Source organism: Takifugu flavidus, chromosome 7, assembly GCF_003711565.1.
Source record: "Takifugu flavidus isolate HTHZ2018 chromosome 7, ASM371156v2, whole genome shotgun sequence".
Lineage (NCBI taxonomy): Eukaryota > Metazoa > Chordata > Actinopteri > Tetraodontiformes > Tetraodontidae > Takifugu > Takifugu flavidus.
The window spans coordinates 380,294-405,299 of record NC_079526.1 but is presented as its reverse complement, the minus strand read 5'-3'; the positions used below and the strand labels follow the sequence as shown (position 1 = coordinate 405,299).

At 45.2% G+C, this 25,006-nt stretch overlaps 1 protein-coding gene and 1 long non-coding RNA gene across 6 annotated transcripts in view; one reads left to right on the top strand and one right to left on the bottom strand.

Annotated features, from left to right (window-relative positions):
• nlgn1 (neuroligin 1) overlaps nucleotides 1–8,084 on the bottom strand; it is a 158,225-nt gene extending 150,141 nt beyond the window's left edge. For all 5 annotated transcript variants that reach the window (XM_057037394.1, XM_057037396.1, XM_057037395.1 and 2 more), the window contains exon 1: nucleotides 7,640–8,084. The gene's annotated coding sequence lies outside the window, so the exon portion shown is untranslated. The remainder of the gene's footprint in view (nucleotides 1–7,639) is intronic.
• Nucleotides 1–25,006, top strand: part of LOC130528269 (uncharacterized) — a 221,107-nt gene that overhangs the window by 181,974 nt on the left and 14,127 nt on the right. Inside the window, exon 2 of the long non-coding RNA XR_008951256.1 lies at nucleotides 17,075–17,509. This is a non-coding gene — a long non-coding RNA (uncharacterized LOC130528269). The remainder of the gene's footprint in view (nucleotides 1–17,074; nucleotides 17,510–25,006) is intronic.

Sequence of the window (25,006 nt, the reverse complement as noted above, 5' to 3'; positions counted from 1 at the left end):
ACATTTGCGAGGCTGTAAATAATATCTGTGTAATGAACACGCAGTTGTGGAATTTCACGTAATAAATTGACAAAAGAATCTCATCATGGTTCACACACGCTTGTGTAGCTTTGCTTCTCTCCTCACATGGAAAACACACATGCACGCATCAGCTTTAAGTACATAACAGAGATGTGTGAGTGAACACAGAGTGTGTCCTGCAGTGGGGGAGCAACCTGTCCAGGATGCATGGATGGATGGGATGATGACAGACTGACCGACCGACCGACCATTCCTGCAGTTGCCAGTTAAGCTGCCATGCAGCTGCCGGTGTGTCAGACAGGGAGGATCAAAGCTTTTCTCTTCTTTCATCTCTGGTTTCTGAACCATTTGGATCCAAGCAGTGATGCCTCGTGATGCAGGATGTGGAGGCAGCTGCTCGCTGTTGTGATTATTGAGGGGCCCAGATGAAAAACATCATCCATCCATTCCTCCATCCATCCATCCCTCCATTCATAATCCATCCATCCATCCATCCATCCATCCATCCATCCATCCATCCATCCATCTATCCATCCATCCATCCATCCATCCATCCATCCATTCATAGTCCGTCCATCCATCCACCCATCTATCATCCATCCATCCATCCATACATAATCCATCCATCATCCATCCCTCCATCTCTACAGCCACCACAGTTGTGTGATAATAATTCGGCCATCTCATCCATCCCTGTGTCTGCACTATTTTCAGCATTTATCACACCTCTGTCCGACAACACGCACACACATGCACATACAAACACAGACATTCACAAAGGCAGAGACACACATCTGCTACTATATTTGTGAGGGCTTCCATAGACACAAAACTATTCCCAGCTTCTCACCCAAACAGTCCTTTAACGTTGTGGGGACCAGGCAAAATGTCCTCCCTTCACCAATGTCCTCATTTCGCAAGCAGAATGTAGATTTTAGCACTCCACATGTAGCAATTGCACAAACAAGAACACACACACATACACACACTTTGGTTGTGTCAAACCAGGGAGAGGCAGAAGTCAAATGGACCTGCAAACTACACACAGCTCACAGCTATAAGCACCTCTTCAATAAATCCCTTCCATAAGCTGTATGTGTGTGTGTCAGTGTATACACACACATCTGTTATGTGAAAACAATTTTGGTCTGAGACGGTTATCCCCTACACACACACACACACACACACACACACACACACACACACACATATATATATATCCTCCCTCACTGGGGCGTGAAGGCAAAAGTGGTCCCAGTAGTGATTGGGACACTAGGGGCAGTAACCCCAAGCTGAGTAGATGGCTCCAACAGATACCAGGAACCACACCAGAGATCTCTGTCCAGAAGAGTGCAGTCCTAAGAACAGCTAAGATCCTGCGCAGAACCCTCAGACTCCCAGGCCTCTGGTAGAGGACCTGAGTCCGAAGGAAGGAGGCACCGCCCAAGAGGGCGAGGAAGATATTTATATATACTGTAGAGAGAGAGAGTAGTATCATTGGCACATTAAAGTGATCCTTGAACAGCACAGAATCCACCTTATTCAGATGCTTGTTTTGATCTTTGAAATGACCACTATTGTTTTGTGGTGAGTTTGTTCTTGTGTGGACTTGTTGACAGAACAGGCCTGACATTATTGTTCACAGTGTTGGAGAAATGAGGCTTTTTTGTTTTTTTAAGATTTTCCATGCTGAATTGAACATGGAAGTTAATATGTGTGTTTACATGCAGACAAGGAAACAAATTCTGTGTTGGTTTAATTCTGTAAGTGCATGTGGAGTCCTAGCTCCACCAGAACCAGCCCAGAGCACTCCAGATGTAGCAGCATGAGAGATCTGCACATGCACTACATGGCTGACCTGGCTCCAGCCGTGTTCTGATGACGGGATTTTGATGTGAAGGCTCTCGCTGCCTTTGCTTGCTTTCTGCATCCTTGTCTGCGTAGATACAAGATGACGTCTGTGATGTATTCAGCAAAGTTTTAACGTGATCACAGTTGTCTTCTAAAAGAGTCCTCCTAGATGCCCTTCCCTCAGAACTGGTTTTCATTTGTTATCAGTGTGTCTGCATATTTACTAGACAAATAGTTGAAAGTCCAATATTGTTGGACTTTATCAAGTTTAAAATGATAAATGAGTAGGCAACAATGATATCAAAGAAGGCTACATCAAATAAAAGGAGGGCCCCAAATTGACTCATTTGCGTATAATGAATGTAGCAGAAAACCTTGAAATGAAATAATGTCTGTTTGCTTTATGTGTTTGAAATATAGATACCATAAAAATTGTGAAAACAAGCGTAAAAAAAATCTCTTAATGTGTTTCTGGATTATTTTAGCCATTACGCAGCAATTTGGTTACGAACACCACTTTTTACCATCTGTGATGAGCCGCAACAGTCGGCATCTGGCTCTGGCAGCGTTAGTGGAACCTGAGTCATTCTGAAATTCTGCTTCTTGGATTTGAAATTTCATAAATGTGCCGCTGCAATCCTTATCCTCCCACATTTTGAGAGAGCCACTGTCAGCATTTGGCTAATTTTGGCTAATTATGTCGCTTACTTGGTCCAAACAGCATTAGAAGGTCAGTGTTTAGAGTATTCTTCAGGAATCTACAGTGAAACTCAGGAGAGTGCACGTGAGCGAATCCCCCGGATCGTCCTGCTCTCTATCCCACCCCCAACTCCTGTAATTGGTCTAGATGAATGTCTGTGTGATCTAGCCTGGATGAAAACAGTATAGAGGTAAAAAAAGAAAGGCGCATTGCGCGTGTGCTCAAGCACGTCATGGACTTTTGAAGTTGATTATCCCTCTGTCCATTTTTGATTACTCTCAATTATTCCTAAATAGGTCACAGCAGTAGCTGCTTTGGAGGCTGGCTGATGAACGTCCACATTTTCATGAGCAAACATGCGCCCGGGTTCATTTCTTCATCTGTGATGTTTGTGTTTACTGTAGCTGAGCTAAAATGGGAAGCTCTCCTGGCTGACTGCTGTCCAGGCTGCTGTCCGTGCTATAGAGTCCCTGTTCAGGCCTGTCACTGTGGATCAGCATGCCCTCTGCCAGTTTAACTCCAACGCAGAGCCTGCAGCACTTCTCACACACAGCACACATGAGCACAGACACATACACGCCCCCACACACATGCTCTGCTCAGCACCACTAAGGTATATGAGCACCGGAGGCTGTGCGGCTCGCTCTGCCTGGTGTTCTGCTCCTCATCCAACGCCGCTCTGCTCCACTAATGCACATGTTTACAGATGCTCCGTATGCTGCAATAAAGACACGGTAGGCGGTTCAACATGACACTGGACATCAGTCAGTCACACACAAACACGCATGCTGGAACGTGCACTGCGCCGTGACTGCTAGCCCGCTAACCTCTCTCAATGGCTGAGCAACCTGCCTGCACTGTGTGTGATTCTATCACCTCTCCTGGGTAAAGTCACACAGACTGGTCCCAGGCCCACGGCTAGTGACCATCCTGGGCAGGCTGGTATGTCTACCAGCCTGCCCAGCAAGAGAAAGTGCAATGTGGCTGCTGTCGCCTGCGAGTGGGTGGCAGAAGAGCAAAGTGCTCTCTCTGGTTAAGCTCACCTGGCAGACATCTTGTGCCTGACTGCCAGGAGGGTCAGTGTGGGCGGTGGTGGGCTGGCGTGAAACTGGCTTTCATTGCCACCACATCGACTCGGCAAGTCCCTGTAGGACTGTGACACAGCAAATGAGCTTCGAGTTTGAATCTCAGACACAATCTCAAATCTCATGGATCGTTTGGGCTGATTGGGTTCATGGTGGATCGTCGCTCTCCCAGTTCCTCGTTCGGCTTTGGTAATTAATGACTTGATTCAGCTCTGAAATCTTTGTCACTCTTGAGCAAATACTCTTTATTTCCACCTCCATCTCATTTGTCGGTACAGATTATTCTCTGAAATGTTAACGGCATCATGTTTGGTAAGAAAATATGCAATCTCACCAACTACATCTGGGATCCACAATCAAGGAGCCAAAAGAATCTGTGTGCGTGACACTCTGACATCAGTGAGTGCATGAAATTCCCCGTCTGTTGGCCATTTGCACCAAACATGCACACCTGAAGGAGCAATCACTGATGCATATTTAGAGGGATTTCAGCGACACCAGCAAAACTGTGATTTGAAGAACGACCCCAGCATCTCAGGTGTGGAGCATCAGAGATGTGTTAAGGTGTCTGTTTCTTCCTTTCCAAGCGTCAAGCATGACACCCATAGCTCTGGTGGAACAATAACAATCAGCATCAGAATATTAACACTGTGCTTCTAAACTCTAAAAAGCAGTTGATGCAGGCAGTGGAGAGCTGCAGGTGATCGACAAGCCTTCACCAGGGACAAACCAAGAATCTAAAATCTTACTGTCAGTCAGTTCTCCATGAAGATGGTTTAACTAGGCTGACGCTGTGGCAATGATTTTGGATAAATGACGAATAAACGCTGTGCTACTTCTGACTGTGGCTACTCCACAGCTCCGAGATCACTGCTCATCTCCCAGTTTAGAAGACAGATTACAGGCAGCAACAATGGCAACACAATAAAGAGAAGAGAAGCTGGGCATTAAAGCAGCGCTTTAGCACTGGAACTCCAATGCATGACATCACATGTCAGCATCAACATCATTGCCAACCAGAGAATGGACCAAAGGAGGAGGGAGAGTTTGTCTGATTGAACGTAAGCACTTAAAATGTGAAAATTAGATGCAATGATTGTTTCCATCCCATTATTTTGCACTACTGGTATTCTAGGTAGTCTCATTCTATGGAGTATATAAGATAGACAGGTATCTTTGGGCTGCAGCTAGCATAATATGTTTGGGCTAAACTGGGCTAAACTCTAGCTGTGAGTGAGTTTGGTGGTGCTGATGTGTGATGAAAACAAAACCCTTCATTCATTCAGAGAAATCTGATCAGACGTTTTTCTGTACTCATGTTAACGTCAACCCACCTCCTGTTTGCACTACTGTAATTTCATTTGTTCCACTGCGCAGTTTGAAGAAGAGAACTGGGTAATCTTTAAAACCACTCACGTGGTTGGTTAAGCAGCAGCAAATGGGTAGAAGATTCCATCGAAGAGCCTATTAACGTTGATTTTCCACACTAGAACAATAGTGAAACTCAACTCAATGAAGGCTTGTTCTGGAGAAGAGCCCCACATGAGGCCTGAATAACATGAATGTCTTTAAGTCAGACAGATTTAAAGGCACATACTTGAATTCAATTCAATTATTTATAAGTATCTTATTTAATTCCAGTCTTTGTGAGATAATCCACACAGCATCTAGAAGCTCCCCCCTCTCCTCTCTCTCTACCCAGCCGGCCATCAGCAGGAGGGTCCCCCTACATGAGCCTGGTCCTGCTCAAGATTTCTTACTGTTAAAGGGGAGTTTTTCTTTGCCACTGTTGCTTGTCTGGGGTTAGGCCCTGGGATTCTGGAAAGCGCCTTGAAACAATTTTGATTGTATAAGACGCTATATAAATAAAGATAGATAGATTGATAGATTGATAGATTGATTGATTGATTGATTGATTGATTGAGGTTTGCTTCAATATAGAAATACACCTCAAAGATAAAGAAGCTAAACAGGAACTCTCTCACTTGATGATCTTTAAAACATCCTTCCTTCTAGGACGCAAAGCGTAAAAGACGTGAAGGAGATAGATGGCTTGCCATTTTTCAGCAAGCGAAGGGGCCACATCCAAAGGCCACGTCCTTGGAAACAGGCAGCCGGGACACAGGGACAGTCACAAACACTCCTATCAATAAATCACTCGGTACCACCAGACCTTCCTAAATGCTGGCCACCTATAGCCTGGCTCTGGATTAAATACATCCTGTTATCACTAGTTATAATAAAATAAGAAGCCTCCAGAGCAGGAAAGCAGTGGATGGACACACCAGTGGATGAGACGTAGCGTCAGCCCTGCACATCTGAAGAAGGGGAGCGGGGGTATTGCTATGTGGTGTGCAGGAGGGGAGGCGAGGACGGTGTGCTGGAGTGGTGACTTCATGTTTTCCTTCAGGGGCTGAGCTATGTAGATCAGAGCCCCTGGGACTGAGCAGTGTGAAGTGATGAAGCACCACCACCACCACCATTATGCCCCTCTGAAAATGGCAGGGAGGCCGCCTGCGCAGCCATGTGACTGTGATGCAGCAGGAAAAAACTTCATTAAAGGTCACAGGAACATCAGTCACACCACGTGCTCGCGCCTTAAACCTCTCGGAAACTGTCTTCACTTGTTAAGCTATTTGTAGGAGCCATCACTTCTAATGAGCATCTTGAGCCACGTTGCAGTGCTCAGATGGTGGCATCTCAGTCTTCTGCTGCTTAATGTTGCAGGAAGCAGCTGTGATGCTGCTAAAGTGAAACCCAGCAGCAGCAAACAGAGTGAAGGGCAGCGTTTTGGTGGTTATTCAGATTCTTCTTCCTCTTCCTGTCGCACACAGATGGGGAATGTAGTAGGGACACAGGCGTCCCTACTACTTTACTGGTCAACTTTTGACTCACAAACAATAAATGTTTCACACAGCGTCATCAATTTTGATGGGCCCGTCATGAAAATTACAAAAAGAAAAGAACCATCCAAACTCATTCCACAAAGTCGCAACCCTGAAGTTGTGTATTTTTGGTTGTGTATTTCAGCGCACATCTCTGGGACCACGGTGTGGACCTGGGACATCAGTGTTTGGGTGGGTGTGGACCTCAGGACCACAGTGGAGGGCTGAGTCAAAGAGGCTCACATCAACAGATTGGGCTCCATGAAACCAAATGAATGAGTAAATGTTCAAGCTTCATTAAGATCACGTGCACGGCTGTGCACAGCAGCCGCTGTGACTAATGTTGGGCTAGCAGAGCTGCAGCACCTCCAGGTGTGATGGGCTAATGTCCCTTAAGACTATCTGAGGAGCACATCACACGTCTCGTTATTTCATTATTTATTTATTTAGCTGTGACGAGATCTTGGAGTGTGCGCACGCGCGCACATACACGCACACAAATGCCGCATTCATTCAGCTCATAGAGATGATGGTCGCCACGGGCGCAACTTTTTTCCTCCTCCTGCTGGATCGGACAGAGAAGCTCCATTCACCATGGACAAACACGCGCGCCCCCCGCCCCCCCGCGAGCGTAAATGGGCGCCGAGTGAAGTGCATGAAAGCAGCGCACACGTACTCAGCACCATTCAGACTCTTCATTTTTTGGCTTGGATCCGCTAAACATGGCAGTTATTGCTACCGTACAATCCTACTTCTCTGTACTATTTCTGCTTTTCGGGATGGGTTGTCCACACGCGCAGAGAGCGCAGCTCCGTGCGTCCGTGCGCTCTGGCTAAAATGTCAGGGAGAAGCAGGGGAGCAGCTCCAGCATCCACTGGGCTCTTTCAATCTACTGGGCACATATAACGTCATGGGCACCAAATTTATTACCTCAGCCTCCACTTGAACTTGTCCTCCGCACTGTGGACGCGCAATCAATCACGCACTGTGAGAATCAGCCTACCGCATCGCGCTGGTTTGATTCCGAAGTGTAAAAGCTCACACCAACGTGTCTCCGTGTCTGACGGGGTACAATCAAAGTGTGGTTTTGTAATTACCGTTAAAGAAGAGTCCTGTCGCTGCCTCTGATCGCCCCCGAGACCACATTCCTCCGTGCGTATGTCCAGTTACGGTAATTCCGCATAGTCCCCCAAAATATCCCGAAGCTTAGCCGTAGGAAAAATAAGCCAGGGAAATTATACTTTTCTCCCCAGGATGTAGAAACTCGGGGCAAATGCGCTTCAGCGTTTGGACGCGCACGTTCCCAAATTCAGGATGTTTTGATCCACACACAAGTCTGCGGTTAATCCACTATATGCATGTGGGGTTTAGGGGCGCAATAATCTACATTGTAATGACGGTGATGATGCTGGAAAAAAGATGAATAAAAGTGGGATATCTGTCCCTTGACGTCCGCTTCTCGCGATCCTGGCTGCACTTGGCTATTAAGACACTTTCCGATCCTCTCTCTCTCTCTGTCTACTGCTCTCTCCTCCTCCTCTCCTCTTGCAGCGTTCAGTCAACCTCCGCAGCATTCATGGAGCAGAGACGCACCTAGTGGCCTGAGATGGATCTGCAGCACCACGCACCCACGCCCTCGCCACAGTTCCGCTCTCAAAGGCTCATGGGAATGAGAGGACTTTAGAGGACCTGGCCGACGGCCATGGATGCTAAATCCATTGTTGTATCGATAAATACATCCTTATTTGTCCCAAATTGTAAACATTATGTGAAGATTTAACACAGAAGGTGAAATATGACTATTGTTTAAATCATGGCTCAAGGGGCAGTTTGAATATGATCCCATCCCAACACAGCTCTAGAAGGATGTTTTAGCAAAAATAGGCAGCTCTCTTTTGGACCAGATCAATTGTTCATTAGTGACAGGTTATGGACCCTGGTCCTACAAGGTGGCAGTAATTAAACCATTGATTAAAAAAAACATCACTGGATCCTGATGTGTTAGCAAATTATAGGCCGATATCCAATCTTCTTTTTATCTCTAAAATTCTTGAGAAGGTGGTGGTGACTCAGTTATTGGAGCACCTGCAGAGGAACAGCCTATTTGAGATGTTTCAGTCAGGCTTTAGAGCTCACCACAGCACAGAAACAGCACTTATTAAAGTTACTAATGATCTTCCCATAGCTTCAGATCATGAACTGGTTTCTATGCTGGTTCTGCTGGACTTCAGTGATGCTTTTGATACACTTGATCACAGCATCCTGTTACAGAGACTGGGACATGTGATTGGCATTAAAGGGACAGCACTAGACTGGTTTAGATCGTATTTATCAGATAGATACCAGTTTGCTCATGTCCATGGCGTTCCCTCTTCATACAGTAGGGTTAGCCATGGAGTTCCACAAAGTTCTGGACTTCGACCAATCCTTTTCACTTTGCTCCCTTAGGAAACATAATTCGGCAGCATGGAATACTTGTTCATTGTTATGCTGATGACACTCCGCCGGTTCTTGAATCAACTGGCTCCTCATGGAGAGAAAGTTGTACTCAAAGTGCTTTAATTTTTACTCTCCTGAAGTCTTTGTTTGACCTTTAACAGAAAGAAGACTTCTTGCAGTAGTGACATGTCTCTCTGTCTCCTTCACCTCATCATTGTTTTTATCGGTCTCTCTCAGCATTCTTATTGCAGCTGTGAGGACTCAGGATGATATTTCAACATGTGAAAACACAGATGAGTGTGTTGCTTTAAGTCAGAATGTTTACAGCTACCATTATGTAGGCTCATGTTCACTGCAAGGGTAGGCGTAGATGGGAGCTCCAAGAGGTGGAGTGGGGCAGCTGAGCTGGAGGTTGTGCGTGCATGTATGTGTGTGTGTGTGTGTGTGTGGTAGTGATATATGAAGGTTACATTCCCAGGACATCTATTCATATCTTGTTTAGTTTAATATGCATCTATGTGATTCACCTGTTGAGAGCTCTTGTCCATAAAAGGAGAACTCCTGTGATAATGTACAACCATCATGAGGGTGCTTAAGAATATCTCTCCAAGAGGCCAGGAGGAGCATTCCTGACTTAACGTCTTTGTTGGGGATTCATTCATTCATTCATTCACAGATCAATGATCATTTCAACTTAGGAGCCCCTGTTCAGCGCTGTTGTGTAACATGAAACGGTACTATGGTACCTGTTTGATGTGGCCGGGGCCTCCAGACCAAGGTGGTCAACCCTCTCAACACGTTCCTCTCTGATGAAAGTTGCTTTAGAACTGTTGGGTCCTTTATCGTCAGAGTCTTAACACAAACCCCAAAACTCATCACACAATAAATCCTTGACCCCAGTCGGAGGACAAATCCAGAACGTTCACAATGGGCAACACTCTACAGGGAAACACTCTCCCAACTGGAATTACACACGTGACTGAAAGTATACACAACTTTGAGGCCAAGTCGAGGCAACGTTGCCTCCCATTGTTCACCAGTCGGTACCGTAAAGAGTTTCAAGTTGATGAAACCACTTCTAGTCCTCTCTATTTAAGACTTAAGACTTGTCTTTTCTGTCTGTCCCACTTTATTCCTCGATGATCAGATGATCATCTTTGGTGGTTTTAGCTCTTCTCCCCATCACATTTATTTCCGCTGGTATATTTATTTCATATTAAACCAATGAAACTGTTAGGAGGGTTTGAGTCTTCGGACCTGCATTGCTCTCGTTACTCCACAGTGACGTCCCCTGGTCAATCAGAGCACAAGGAGAAAAACATCAACAGAATAGTTCCTATTTGAGGCAAGAATGTCCAGCTGCAGGCTCGCAGGGTGGCAGAAATAGGGCCAGCAGTTTTTTCATCACCAAGTGAATTGAAAGTTCAGGACCATCATCATTGACTTCTGATGAGCCGATGAAGATGAGGTGTGTAAGACTCAAGAGTGCGTTTCTACATTTGCACTATGAGAGAAAAAAAAAGGTACTAGCAACCACCAGGGTTCCTATATCATCCTATAGATTCAATTCACAGACCAACAACAGCTAGCTAAAGATGAAGCACTGGCACAAGACTAAGAGCTAGCATACCGCTGTAGGCTTTCTGGAAGCTGTTGTAAATTTAAGAATACTGTATATGAAATCAAAAGAAGCAAATGAGCCATATCTATCTGAAAGACTAAAGGGTTCGGGTTCCCCATCAAACTCACAAACTCTTTTTTCAACTGTATTTTTATATGTTCAATACAATTCAACTTACTATACAATATGAATAACACACACACACACACACCGATATAGTGCAGCTTACTTTAGTAACAATAAAAAAACGAAAAAACAGAACCTAAAATAGATCAACACAAAACAGTTGTTGCATCGATTCATTTTAGAGCTTCAAATTCCTCTTTCACTAAAAGAGTAGAAATAAAAATTACTCTTTTGTTAACAGAAATATGTTCCAGAATCCCAGGGCCTAACCCCAGACAAGCAACAGTGGCAAGGAAAAACTCCCCTTTAACAGGAAGAAACCTTGAGCAGGACCAGGCTCATGTAGGGGGAATAGGTAGGAGAGGAGAGGAGAGGAGAGGAGGCGGAGAGGAGAGGACAGGAGAGGAGAGGAGAGGAGAGAGGAGAGGAGAGGAGAGGAGGCGGAGAGGAGAGGACAGGAGAGGAGAGGACAGGAGAGGACAGGAGAGGAGAGGAGAGGCATAGAGCATAGAAATACATACAAAAATACATTATATTGAATATTGAATAAGCTGCCGGTTGAGTGGGTCAGCGGGGTTGGAGGTCATTGTGCAGCTCTGAAGGCGGCGATACCTGTAAATGAATACAGAAGGAAGGGGGGGGGCAGAAAACCTACACAAGAAATAGCATCACTAGTCTACTTGATGAGGAGAGGAGAGGAGAGGAGAGGAGAGGAGAGGAGACCATGACCCATTGGGGTGACAGAGGCCTGTCAGGTGATCATGTTTCTGGCCCCGGCAGCCTTGGCCTATAGCAGCATAGCTAAGATGTTAACCTAATAATTAATAAAGACGACCCCTTAAGTATGATAATTTGTCTGACTATGATAATAACTGGAAGTACAGAATTAGTAACAATAAGCTTTTTCAAAGAGGTAGGTTTTAAGCCTAATATTAAAAGTGGCGATGGAGTCAGCCTCCCGTACCTGGACAGGGAGCTGGTTCCATAGCAGGGGGGCCTGATAGCTAAATGCTCGGCCCCCCATTCTACTCCTTGAGACTCTGGGAACCACAAGTGGACCAGCATTCTGAGAGCGGAGCAGTCTATTGGGCTGGTACGGTGTCACTAGCTCCTCCAGGTAGGATGGAGCTAGGCCTCTGAGGACCTTGTAGTTCAAAAGAAGGGTTTTAAAAATTATTCTTAATTTAACGGGCAGCCAATGAAGAGACGCCAGTACAGGAGTAATGTGATCTCTTTTGTCAATACCTGTCAGAACTCTGGCTGCAGCATTTTGGATCAGTTGGAGGCTTCTTAAAGAGTTGTTTGGACAGCCTGATAATAAAGAATTACAATAGTCAAGCCTGGAAGTAACAAATGCATGGACTAACTTTTCAGCATCATGCCGCGTCAGTAGCTTCCTAATCCTTGTGATGTTCCTCAGGTGAAAAAAGGCACTTCTAGAGACTAATTTAATATGTGAGTTGAAGGACAGATTTTGGTCAGAAGTTACTCCAAGATTCCTCACAGAGAGACTAGATGGTAATGAGATACCATCTAGAGCAGGGGTGGGCAAACATTTTGATTCGTGGGCCACAATGGGTTCTAACATTTGACAAAGGGGCCGGACCAGGAGCAGATGGATGGATGGAGTGCTTTGGTAACCTCACCTCATTGGAGAAAAAATACACATCTTGGGATATGGAGAAAACATGTGCTTTAATTTCAAATGAAAATGAAGAGAAGCATTACAACAAAATATGTGACTTTGGAATGAGTCTTAAAACACTTAAAATCAAATGAATAAAATGTGCCTTTTAAAAAAAAAATTAATAACCATTTCTATTTTAAAACACTGAAAGTTCTGTTATCCTTCAGGATATCACCATCACTCTCCTCCTGACTGTCTTTTTTCTAGTGGGAAAACACCAGAATTGCAGTGAAAATATAACATTAACAAGGTTTATTCATTTAATTTTTCAAGTTTGGCGGGCCGGATTAAAACGTTTAACGGGCCGCGTGTGGCCCCCGGGCCGTAGTTTGCCCATGCCTGATCTAGAGTGATCATGTGATCTAATCTATCTCGGAGAGGTTCGGGACCAAACACCATGACCTTAGTTTTTCCTGAGTTAAGGAGGAGGAAATTTGAAGACATCCAGGACTTTATGTCTTTAAGACAGGTCTGGAGCTTCACTAACTTCTCTGTCTCCTCTGGTTTCATGGATAAATAAAGCTGAGTGTCATAAGCATAACAATGAAAATGTATTCCATGTTGCCGAATAATGTTCCCTAAGGGAAGCATGTACAAGGTGAAAAGGACTGGTCCAAGTACTGAATCTTGTGGAATTCCATGGCTAACCCTACTGTATGAAGAGGGAACACCATGGACATGAGCAAACTGGTATCTATCAGATAAATATGATCTGAACCAGTCTAGTGCTGTCCCTATACACATGTTCCAGTCCATGTAACAGGATGCTGTGATCAACTGTATCAAAAGCAGCACTGAGGTCCAGCAGAACCAGCATAGAAACCATAGAAATCTGAAGCTATAACAGATCATTAGTACCTTTAAGAAGTGCTGTTTCTGTGCTGTGATGAGCTCTAAAGCCTGACTGAAACATCTCAAACAGGCTGTTTGAGCAGGTGCTCCAGCAGGTGCTCCAGTAACTGAGTCACCACAACCTTCTCAAGAATTTTAGAGATAAAAGGAAGTTTGGAAGTTTGGCCTGTAGTTTGCTAAGACATCAGGATCTTGTGATGTTTTTTTAAGCAACGGCTTAATCACTGCCACCTTGTAGGACCGGGGTACATAACCTGTCAGTATAGAACAATTGATCTGGTCCAGGATAGAACTGCCTATCAATGATAAAAACATTCTTCAATAGGTGTGTTGGGATGGGATCTAAAAGGCACGTGGTGGACTTGGATTTCTGAATTAGCGAAGACACCTCAGAAAGAGATACAGGAATGACAATAATCATCTAGGTTTCTGAATTAAAGAAGAGGCTAAAGATTTGATGTTGTTCTGTTAAAAATATATGGGCATTCTCACCTTTGATACAAGAAACTCATTGGTTGCTCATCCATATCCCGATGACGAATCAATAACTGCTCTAAAATGTTTTTATTGTGTGTGTGTGTGTGTTTGCTGCTGTTCATTTGAGCTAGTTTTTCATATTCTGGTCACTTGAACAGAGTCCAACATTATAAGAACTATATAGTTTTACATATTTAATGAGCTGACATTTTAAATTCATTAAGAACACAGAAGTATAACATTCAAAAGAAAGACATTGTTTAAATACCTCTACACATTTACACCACAAGACGAATACAGTTGAAGCTCTAATATCCAATTCAGGCCAAGCAGACAGATCAGGACTTAAAAACAAAACCATCGGAATTGATTTGGTAGTTAGAATGAATCAGCTCTAATGAGCCTCACAGTTTTAATGAGACTCAAAGATCCGGTCAAGTTTGGTAAAATCAAGCAACATTTAACAACTCAAAACAGCACCTTTCATTTTTGTGAGCATTAGGAAGCTACTATTAGCATGATTAAACTCAATATTTGTAATCCAGCCTCACTGTAGCGGCTTTAAATCAGCATGTGTAGATTTTTCTAAATGGTTGCTGACGTCGGAGCGACTTCTTTGCCCAGATTCCTTCGGTACCGGCTTCTCTATCAGCTGGAATCTGCCCTTTGTCTGACCTTGAAGGTCAGACCTTGAAGCCTTTGGCTTCATGTGCATCTAACGATAAATGCTAAACAAGAATGTCCTCCTGTTTAAACATCGTATTCTGTGTGTAATATTTGGCATCATGCGCTGCTGAAAACACATTCCCACAATCAAATAGCTGACCTGCATCAGTCCCAGTGTGTACTGAAATCCAGTCGTGGAAACTACACAACAAAACAGGGGTGGGGGGGGTGTATTAATCTGTGTTCAGACAAGCTTCTGCCCTCCGTTAAAGACTGGAATAAACTGGCCAAAAACGCCGTCTCAAGCCAGAGACATTCACACCAGTGTGGGAGATGAGATGTGAGCGGACCACTCACAGGGAAGGGTCAAAGCCTCTATCATGGAGAGCAATGAAAGAGATCATTTCTCTTGTTTTCAGTGTCTCCAGTAAGTTCTCCTGCTTTGGGGGTCAGGTGAACTGTTGCTGGGTGACCTTTGCAGCTTCAATCCCATCAGCAATGTGAACAGTGAGACGTGGCCTCTGAAGGAAAATATGGCTGCTAACCTACAAAGTGAAGAATGTTGGACTGGAAGCTGGACTTTTGTCTAGAATTTGTCCAGGTGTGCTCACACAGCTTCCACATCCTCACAGTCTTACATTTCTGTTCATATGACCGTGAGAAGAAACTCCGGATTTGCGAGCTGTGCCCAGCAGCTAAAGGGAGGATGGAGCAATTCGAAGGTTCAGTGCAGCAGCTTTTCTTCTCCATGTCTGTTTGTCATGGCGAAACATCCCAGACGCACCTTTATATACCCTCAGCATCTGACTTCTGTCAGATGTTCTTTAAATTAGCATCTCCCACCAGCAATGTTGCTAATCTCCCAGATTTCCCAAGTTTCATCTTTACTGGTTTAATGGATTCAACCAGGAGTTCATCCACAACATACAGTTGTAGTTTTCCCTCTTTCCGTTCACCACAGGATGCCAGAAAAGACAGCCTAAAGTCTCACCATGCGTAACCATTGTCGCCATTGTGGAAAAACACACTTCAATCAATCAATCTTTATTTATATAGCGTCTTATACAATCAAAATTGTTTCAAGGCACTTTCCAGAATCCCGGGGCCTTACCCCAGACAAGCAACAGTGGCAAGGAAAAACTCCCCTTTAACAGGAAGAAACCTTGAGCAGGACCAGGCTCATGTAGGGGGACCCTCCTGCTGATGGCCGGCTGGGTAAAGAGAGAGGAGAAAGGGGAGGACAGGTAGAGGAGAGGAGAGGAGAGGAGAGGAGAGGAGAGGAGAGGAGAGGAGAGGAGAGGAGAGGAGAGGACAGGCATAGAGCACAGAAACACACACAAAAATACACTATACAGCGGGTCAGCGGGGCCGGAGGTCGTCACGCAGCTCTAAAGGCGGCGATACCTGTAAATGAATAGGGGGGGGGGGGTGAAGAAGCAGAAAAACTACACAAGAATCAGCATAACTAGTCTGCTTGATGAGGAGGAGGAAAAGAGAGGAGAGGAGAGGAAGGGGGGGGGGGGGGGGGGTGACAGAGGCCTGTCAGGTGATCATGTTTCCGGACCCCGGCAGCCTTGGCCTATAACAGCATAGCTAAGATGTGACCTAATGATTAGACGACCCCCTAAGTATGATAATTTGTCTGTCTAAGATAGTAACTGGAACTACAGAATTAGTAACAATAAGCTTTTTCAAAGAGGTAGGTTTTAAGTCTGATCTTAAAAGTAGCGATGGAGTCAGCCTCCCGTACCTGGACAGGGAGCTGGTTCCATAGCAGGGGGGCCTGGTAGCTAAATGCTCGCCCCCCCCATTCTACTCCTTGAAACTCTGGGCACCACAAGTAGACCAGCATTCTGAGAGCGGAGCGGTCTATAGGGCTGGTAAGGCATCACTAGCTCCTCCAGGTAGGATGGAGGAGGTAGGATTTTTAAAACCCTTCTTTTGACCTACAAGGAGAGGAGAGGAGAGGAGAGGAGAGGAGAGGAGAGGAGAGAGGAGAGGAGAGGAGAGGAGACCCTTCTTTTGACCTACAAGGTCCTCAGAGGCCTAGCTCTGAGGACCTTGTAGGTCAAAAGAAGGGTTTTAAAAATTATTCTAAATTTAACGGGCAGCCAATGAAGAGACGCCAGTACAGGAGTAATGTGATCTCTTTTGTCAATACCTGTCAGAACTCTGGCTGCAGCATTTTGGATCAACTGGAGGCTTCTTAAAGAGTTGTTTTGAACACCCTGATAATAAAGAATTAGTCCACCCTAGAAGTAACAAATGCATGGACTAACTTTTCAGCATCATGCCTCGTTAGTAGCTTCCTGGTCTTTGTGATGTTTCTCAGGTGAAAAAGGCACTTCTAGAGACTTTTTTAATGTGTAAATTGAAGGAGAGGTTTTGATCAAAAGTTACTCCTAGATTCCTCACAGAGAGACTAGATGTTAATGAGATACCATCTAGAGTGATCATGTGATCTAATCTATCCCTGAGAGGTTCAGGACCAAACACCATGACCTCAGTCTTTCCTGAGTTAAGGAGGAGGAAATTTGAAGACATCCAGGACTTTATGTCTTTAAGACAGGTCTGGAGCTTCACTAACTGATCTGTCTCCTCTGGTTTCATGGATAAATAAAGCTGAGTGTCATTAGCATAACAATGAAATTTTTTCCCATCCAGCCGAATAATGTTCCCTAAGGGAAGCATGTACAAGGTGAAGAGGATTGGTCCAAGTACAGAACCTTGAGGAACTCCATGGCTAACCCTACTGTATGAGGAGGGAACACCATGGACATGAGCAAACTGGTATCTATCAGATAAATATGATCTAAACCAGTCTGGTGCTGTCCCTTTAATGGCAATCACATGTTCCAGTCTCTGTAACAGGATGCTGTGATCAACTGTATCAAAAGCAGCACTGAGGTCCAGCAGAACCAGCATAGAGACCAGTCCATGATCTGAAGCTATAACAAAATCATTAGTAACTTTAAGAAGTGCTGTTTCTGTGCTGTGATGAGCTCTAAAGCCTGACTGAAACATCTCAAACAGGCTGTTTCTCTGCTCCAGTAACTGAGTCACCACAACCTTCTCTAGAATTTTAGAGATAAAAGGAAGGTTGGATATCGGTCTATAATTTGCTAAGACATCAGGATCCAGTGATGGTTTTTTAAGCAACAGCTTAATCACTGCCACCTTGTAGGACCGGGGTACAGGACAGATCTGGTCCAGGACAGAACTGCTTATCAATGGTAAAACATCCTTCAACAGGTGTGTTGGGATGGGATCTAAAAGACACGTGGTGGACTTGGATTTCTGAATTAGCGATGACGCCTCAGAAAAATATATAGGAGTGAAGGAGTTTAAGGGCTCGTTGGAGAACCTGTATGTTCCCACAGTCAGCACATCTGGTGATGGTCCAGTTGTAGGGATGGCCTGGTTAGCTTTTTCTCTGATGGCTAGAACTTTATCAGTGAAGAAGCTCATGAAGTCTTCACCACTCGGGGAAGAAGGGATACATGTGACTCTTGGTTAATTTGGCCACAGTGCTGAAAAGAAACCTGGGGTTGTTCTTTTTTTCCTCAATTAAAGAAGAAAAATAAGCTGTTCTAGCCTTGCGAAGGGCCTTTTTGTAAACTAATAGACAGTCTTTCCAGGCTACATGATAGCTGTCTATTTTACAAGAATGCCACTTCCTTTCTAGTCTGCGCGCTTTCTGCTTGAGGGTCCTGATATGTAAATTATACCAGGGGGCACACCTCCTCTAATTTACTATTTTCTTTTCAGGGGGGCAACAGAATCAAGCGTGATTCTCAGTGAGGTTGCTGCACCTTCAGCAATAGAGTCAACCTCAGCAGGGCTAAGATTATAATAATTGAACCCTGGGGAAACACACAGTGGTCCTGGGATCAACGCAGGGATTGCTTCCTTAAACTTAGCTACAGCATTATCTGAAAGACATCTGCTATAGACACCAGCGGTGAGGGATGCCGTCAAGCTGAAGAAGGAGCTGTATCGGGCCTTACTGACCTGTGGGACTCCTGAGGCAGCAGATAGGTGCCAAGTGGAGTACAGCTACGGCTGTTGCCGAGGCAAAGACCCGGGCATGGGAAGAGTTCAGTGAGGCCATGGAGAACGACTTTCGGACAGCCTCGAAAAGGTTCTGGACCACCATCCGGCGTCTGAGGGGGGAAAAGCAGTGCACTGTTAACACTGTGTATAGTGGTGATGGTGTGCTGCTGACCTCAACTCGGGATGTTGTGGATCGGTGGAAGGAATACTTCGAGGACCTCCTCAATCCCACCAACACGCCTTCCAGTGAGGAAGTAGGGCCTGGGGACCTGGAGATAGGCTCTCATATCTCCGGGTCCGGGCCGAGGTAGTCAAAAAACTCCTCGGTGGCAAGGCCCCCGGGGGTGGATGAGATCCGCCCAGAGTTCCTTAAGGCTCTGGATGTTGTAGGGCTGTCGTGGTTGACTCGACTCTGCAACATCGCGTGGACATCGGGGGCAGTGCCGCTGGATTGGCAGACCAGGGTGGTAGTCCTTCATTTTAAGAAGGGTCCGGAGGGTGTGTTCCAACTATAGGGGGATCACACTCCTCAGCCTCCCTGGTAAGGTCTATTCAGGGGTACTGGAGAGGAGGGTCCGCCGGATAGTCGAACCTCAGATTCAGGAGGAGCAATGTGGTTTTCATCCTGGGCGTGGAACAGTGGACCAGCTCTACACCCTCAGCAGGGTCTTCGAGGGTGCATGGGAGTTTGCCCAACCAGTCCACATGTGTTTTGTGGACTTGGCTTTTTGCGGATGATGTGGTCCTGTTGGCGTCATCGGCCCGTGACCTCCACCTATCACTGGATCAGTTCGCCGCCGCATGTGAAGCGGCTGCGATGAAAATCAGCACCTCCAAATCCGAGGCCATGGTTCTCAACCGGAAAAAGGTGGAATGCCTTCTCCGGGTCAAGGAGGAGATCCTGGCCCAAGTGGAGGAGTTCAAGTACCTCGGGGTCTTGTTCACGAGTGAGGGAAGAATGGAGCGGGAGATCGACAGGCGGATCGGTGCGGCATCCGCAGTTATGCGGACTCTGCACTGGTCCGTAGTGGTGAAGAGGGAGCTGAGCCGAAAGGCGAAGGTCTCGATTTACCGGTCGATCTTCGTTCCTACCCTCACCTATGGTCATGAGCTTTGGGTAATGGCCGAAAGAACAAGATCACGGGTACAAGCGGCCGAAATGAGCTTCCTCCGTAGGGTGGCTAGGCTCTCCCTTAGAGATAGGGTGAGAAGCTCTGCCATCCGGGAGGAGCTCGGAGTAGAGTCGCTGCTCCTCTGCGTTGAGAGGAGCCAGATGAGGTGGCTTGGGCATCTAGTTAGGATGCCCCCTGGACGCCTCCCTGGTGAGGTGTTCAGGGCATGTCCCTCCGCTAGGAGACCCCTGGGAAGACCCAGGACACGTTGGAGAGACTATGTCTCTCGACTTGTCTGGGAACGCCTGGGGATCCCTCCGGATGAGCTGGAAGAAGTAGCTGGAGAGAGGGAAGTCTGGGCTTCTCTTCTTAGGCTGCTGCCCCCGCGACCTGACCCCAGATAAGCGGTAGAGGATGGATAGATGGATGGATGGACATCTGCTATAGTAAGAGTGTGTTCTGAGGATAGAAGAATCCTTAATCATAAATGTAAAAGTGATCAAAGAATGATCTGACAGGAGTGGGTTCTGAGGGAACACTGACACATGTTCTACCTCAACACCATAAGTCAGAACTAGATCTAAAGTGTGGTTGAAGCTATGAGTTGGTTGGTTTATCTGCTGGAGGAAACCAACTGACTCAAGTAATGAAATGAAGCCATTTCTGAAGCTGTCATTTACAACGTCTACATGGATATTAAAGTCTCCAATGATAATGACTTTGTCCGTTCTAAGGACCAAGACAGATAAGAAATCAGAGAACTCAGATAGGAACGCTGAATGTGGCCCAGCAGGGGGCCGATATACAACTACAAACAAAGTGGCTTTTCTGCCTTCCAGTTCAGATGAGTGATGCCAAGAGTCAGGCTTTCAAATGAACTGGAGCCATGTTTTGGTCTAGGATTAATTAATAACTTGGAGTGATAGATTGCTGCCACTCCCCCTCCCCGACGAGTAACATGAGGAATGTGATAATTAAGATGGGTAGGAGGAGTAGATTCATTTAAGCTAACATACTCCTCCTCCTGAAGCCAGGTCTCAGTAAGACAAAATAGATCAATGTGATGATCCGCTATCAGGTCGTGCACTAAAAGGGAGAATCCACGAGACAAAATGTGGGGTTCCCCAAGGGTCAATTTTAGGTCCAACCCTTTTTAATCTTTACATGCTTCCTCTTGGGGACGTCATCAGGAGTCACGGCATCAGCTTCCACAGCTATGCTGACGATACGCAACTGTACATCGCCGTGGCTCCTGATGACACAGGGCCAGTTGATGCCCTTTTTAACTGTATTCTAGATATCCAGTCATGGATGGCAGAAAACTTCCTACAGCTCAACCAGGACAAAACAGAAGTCTTAGTCATTGGTCCTGAAGGTCAGAGAGAGAAACTTGTACCAAAGTTAAAGGATTTTAAGCCATCTCAATTTGTAAAAAATCTGGGTGTGATCTTTGACTCTGAGCTTAGTTTTATCCCACACATCAAAAACATAACAAAGGTAGGTTTTTACCACCTGAAGAATATAGCCAGAGTCCGCCCGTTTCTCTCTCAGGCCAGCACGGAGGTGCTGATGCACGCTTTTATCTCTTGTCATTTAGATTATTATAATGCCCTGCTCTCTGGTCTTCCAAAAAAGAGCGTCACTAACCTACAATTATTACAAAACTCAGCTGCACGGGTGCTGACGAGGACCAGAGGGCGGGAGCACATCACACCGGTTTTAGAATCGCTGCATTGGCTACCCGTGCGTTTCAGGATCGATTTTAAGGTTCTTTTATTAGTTTTTAAATGTCTTAATGGTCTTGGCCCGACTTATTTATCAGACATGCTTTTATTCTATCAACCCTCACGGACTCTGAGGTCCTCGGGCACCGGCCTTTTAACCATTCCACATGTAAGCTCTAAAACGCACGGGGAAGCGGCCTTCAGTTATTATGGTCCCCGACTGTGGAACAGCCTGCCGGAGAACCTCAGGGACTGTTGAGATTTTTAAAAAGAGGCTCAAGACACACCTTTTTAATCAGGCCTTTAACTGATTTTCTGATTATTTTTAATTTCTTTTATGTCCTCATACTTTTTATGTCTTATCCTTATTTTACTTGATACTTTTACTGTTTTACTCCCTCAGTTCTTAGTTTCTCAGTTTTTAGTCTTTACACCTTTTAACCCATTTACTGTTTTAGTCTGTTTTAGTCTTAGTACTGTTTTACTTCCTCAGTTCTTATTCTCAGTTTTTAGTCTTTACACCTTTTATCGCATTTACTGTTTTAGTCTGTTTTAGTCTTAGTACTGTTTTACTACTTCAATTCTTAGTTCCTCAGTTTTTAGCTTTTATACCTTTTATCCCATTTACTGTTTCAGTCCTTCAGTTTTTAGCTCCAGTGTTTCCTCATGGTGTTCCCTCATGGGGGCCTGCCAGGCTGGGAGATGTTTCCGGTCTACCGCTGGGGGTGCTGTCCCATTGTCGACTCTGGCCTGGGTGGTTAGGGGGCTCTGTGCTTTGGTGTGGAGCCTCCGGTCTGTCCGGGTCGGGGTGGTCTTTGTGGCGGTACGACCTGTGGTCACGGACCGTGACCTCCCTCGGCCTGGTGGGCCTCCAAAGGTGGCGTCTCCTTCGCCTCAGGTCTCGGTGCCCAGCCATGTCTCAGCTTGCCTCAGTTTATGTGTGTGGGTGTGTGTGTAAGTGTGTTGTATGCATGTGTGTGTGTGTGTCCTTTTCTTGATTCTCTTGTTCTCTTTGCTGTTTTTATCCTTTGTGAGGCACTTTGTGCTACCTAGCGTATGAAAAGTGCCATATAAATAAAGATTGAATTGAACTGAATTGAATTGAAGGGATTTACACAAAAGAGATCTAATATTTAACAGTCCACACTTAATTGTGATATTATTTTCTCCAACTTGTGCTTTAGTATTAATTTTAATAAGATTATGGTGATTGACCGCTGCCCTGCTCTGTGCTTAGTGAACTTTTAACTGCTGTTCGGCTGCTGCCGGGGGGGCCGCTACCTGAAGCTACGCTAGGCGGCTTCGCAGCAGCTAGCTTCTCCTGGCTACCTGACGCAACTCCAGCTAACTCCAAGCTGCGGAACCGCGTCTGAAGCTCGCTAAGTCTCGCCTCCATAGCCGTAAATAAACTACACTGCACCTATTCCCTTCACTTAAGGAGGCAGAGGAGTAACTAAACATTTCACACGCTGAACAGACAAAGACACCGGGTGAAACAGACGGTGAGGCCATGCTAATGCTAATAGTCAGCAAAGCCCTGTATTTGTTTAATATGGGTTGTTTCTTACTGTTGTTATCAGGTGACTAGAATATCCCAAGTGTTCATATAAGTAAAGTGAATACAACACACCAAGTGTTCAATATTAAGTAAAGTGAATACAACACCCTGTGCACAGTGCAACCAACGAACGATTGAGAAGACAGGAAATTCCGTGTCCAAGCGTGTGCATGTTCCTGGTGATTGCTGAAGCTGGGCAACAAACAGGGGGACTCTGAGAGGAGGGGGGAGGCAGTGATTTGCAGATGCATGCATGAACGTGCAGCCAGCCCGGCTTAGAATCAAAGAGTTGGAGGTCAACACCCAGAGGGGGGAGGTCACCTTAAACTGGACAGTGAAGGAGCCTGTCTGATCAGCACTGGGACGGGCTCCCACAGTTTGTGAACATCAACCTTGGAACCTGCAGCTGATCTGTGGCACCAGGAGGTGGTGGTGGGGGGTGGGGGCATTTAAAGATTCAAAAATAGGTCAGATCATCTTAAAATGAACTCTAAAATCCAGAGCCACTTAAGGGAGGCCAGGATGGGAGTAATGTACTCCCCCTGACATGCTCAAGTTGAGGCTAAACCTTTGATCTCCACAGCCATTTTTAAAATGCTTCTACACTAAAATAGCGAATTTTACTTGGTGCTCCTCTAATTGAGAATAATTATCATTATTTATCAATTAATTTTTTCAGTAGCAAAGCTTGATTCAGGGTGAGATGAATCCGCTGAGAAATCTGATCACCTTTCTGTTTATGATATTTACCTCGATAGACCCTCGTTAAAACTGATTTAAATGAAGTTTATTTGAAAGATTAACAAGGAGATGTTGCGCGAAGACGATCTAAACGTTGTCCTGTTCCAAAACCTGTGAAAAGAAATCGTCTTCGTGCTGAGGACAGAGGACTCCTCACCAATAGCAAAATGACAAGAGTCTGAGCTGGTCAGCTTCCTCTTCCTGATGAGATTCCGAGAAGGTCAGACTAACACAGGACTGAGAACTAAAGCCTGGAGACGTTACAGAGTCTCCACAGGGATGAAAACACAGGATGAAACAGTAGATAGGAGGAGTCTCTGGATCGATGGATCAATGGATCGATGGATTAGAACTGTCATCCATTGTTCAGGAGGTGAGAACTCAGCTCCACCCTGAGGGCCACCTCAAAGATCCTCTTGCTCTGGTAAGACATCTCACTCCACCAGGGGTTAATGATTTTAACTACTGGGTCAAAATGCAGAAGAAAATAACTTTTTCCGGATTGTGGATTCAGATATTTTGCGGAGCTTGTGAAAGTGTCATGTTTATAGCGAATCTGCATATCTTGCCATGCAGGGTGAGCTCAACATCTCTGCATTATACTTTCAAATGCAGAAAATAACAAGAGCATCTTTCTAATGCTAAATTGCACCTCCGTGTCTCGGCTATCGTTAGCTTTTAAATCCTTCCTCCACAATGCTGCCTTGGCTGTATTTGCATATGACAGAGAGTGAAGCCTCACGTGTTTATCTGAAGGACAGACGCTCTAAACCAGCATACATGTGGTTCTTTTAGTAGACGTGTAAATGCTACTCTGAATTGAGGAAATGTTTCGTTTAGAAAAGAACAGGAACCCTTTGTTTGACTGGGCACTTTGACATCCACACAAAGGTGTTTCTATCCTCCCTGTCAGAGCCACAACAGCTCATAAAATCCCTCATGCCTCTGATCAAATGCACACTTTCCAGAAATGAGTCAGTTAGCATCAGGGCATAAAAAAGACAAGAAAAGTCAAATGATTTGGATTTATTTTCTGGTCAAAATAGGAATATGATAATATTTAATTGGCATTTTCTGCTGATTCCCAGCCCACAGGAATATTTATATTTATATGAGTTCCCTTCCAAACCCAGACACAAAATTGTAATGTGGTAATTTATTCTTCGAATTTGCTTTAGTTCATAAACGTTATTTTATTCTGAAACAGAGAACAATGACAGAAGTTTAGCATGCGTAGTGAACAGATTACCTTAGAAATGAGAGAAACCAAGAGTGCTGAAACACCAGTTCAGATATGCAGGTGCACGACAGCGTTAATCAGGGTTGTCCTGGTTCTCTGTCTCTCCTGTCCAAGGCTCCATTCACCAAACTGGGTCAGCTTTAATCCTCAGCCAAATTAATGAAAATG